The following is a 1,488-nucleotide window of genomic DNA, read 5'->3' on the forward strand; positions in this document are numbered from 1 at the left end:
CTTCATAGAACACCTAATACCAATATTCTCCTAACTATTCAACAAGCTAGAAATAGAAGGAACACTACAGTCTTATTACTTTTCTGACACCAGAGTTATGTAGATTTTGAGAAAGAATTATAAGAGCTGATGCTGAGTTCAACCACATAAGAACAACAATGTCAATGAACCAGTATGTTCTGGATCTAAAACAATAATCAAAGACTATTCGTGGACAAACCTATGGTTCCAAATGCTTATATTGCAGAGGATGGCCTTTTTGGGCACTATTGGAATGAGAAGCCCTTAGTCCTCTCTAGGTTTGACTGTTAGTTCAAGGGACAGTAAGGCAGACCAGTTAGGGATCTTATGGACAGAAAAGTGGGAAAGGAAATAACATTTGAAATGTAAATATAGAAATATCCAAATAAAAAAGCAATGTATTTTGTTAAAATATAAAAAAAAATGAAAGAAATAAAAGAAAAGAGAACTTCCAGCTAATCACATCTATGGACTCAGAAATCAAATGGGTCACTGTCAGGGAATGGCAGTCAGAGTAATACTAGTCGAAATATTGAGATGATGAAGTCTGAATTAGAAGCACTTAACTCTCCCAGATATCAGTGTCAGACACAAACTGCACAATAGGTATCCAAAGCACAGAGGAGTTTACTCTGAGCTGAGGACACGATACTTGTCTGTCTCTTCTTCCTTAGGAGGTTTTTCTTCTGGGCAAAAAGAGTAAAAGCCATGAGCTGTCAGGAAAACAAATGTGCCAAGATGAAAACCTGTCTTTTGGAATAAAGAAAGTAATAATATAAACTCTCTGACTTCCAGGAACCATAAAAACCAGGGATGTCAAGATGCTTCTGAGAGGCTACAATCTCTTTATTCCCATATGTGGAAGGCTCAGGTCTAGGCTATCTCTTCAGCGATTCCACTCAACTCCTACACAGGACTCACTGAGCTTTCCCATGGGCCACGTATTTCTTCCTTTTTTAATAACAAGACAGAAGGCCAGGTTCCTTTTCCCCATCTCTGATCTCTTCATCATCTTTGTTCTCCTTCCCAAAGGCTGTTTACTCTGAAGTAGAGGCCACTATACTAATCCTAGACGTAAGGAAAGAATATCTGAGAGGCAGGATACAAGAGATTATTCAGGGAGGGACTAATGCTGATGTCACTGAAAGCTGCCATGGCCTACCTGCTGAACAATTTCCTGAACAGATTCAAGGGTGCCCTTTCCAGGAGTGACTCCTGGTACACAGTGGAAACCTTCATTTACTAAATCTCCCTAAAGCTAGAGACTTCTCTGTGCTTTATTAGTGGTTACATGCTCTGAATGGAGAATGTTAGTCAGGGGCTTGGCATGGGTAGAAATGATTTAGGAACATGGAGTGGAGGAGATTCTTCCAGATAATATTTTTATTCCCAGTTTTATTACTGTGACATACAGTTCAAATTTCTAGGTTTTCTCTGTTTCCGAAAGGCCATTATTTTGCATAAAGA

The sequence above is a fragment of the Rattus norvegicus genome, chromosome Y, assembly GCF_021556685.1.
Source record: "Rattus norvegicus strain SHRSP/BbbUtx chromosome Y, alternate assembly SHRSP_T2T, whole genome shotgun sequence".
NCBI classification, from domain to species: domain Eukaryota; kingdom Metazoa; phylum Chordata; class Mammalia; order Rodentia; family Muridae; genus Rattus; species Rattus norvegicus.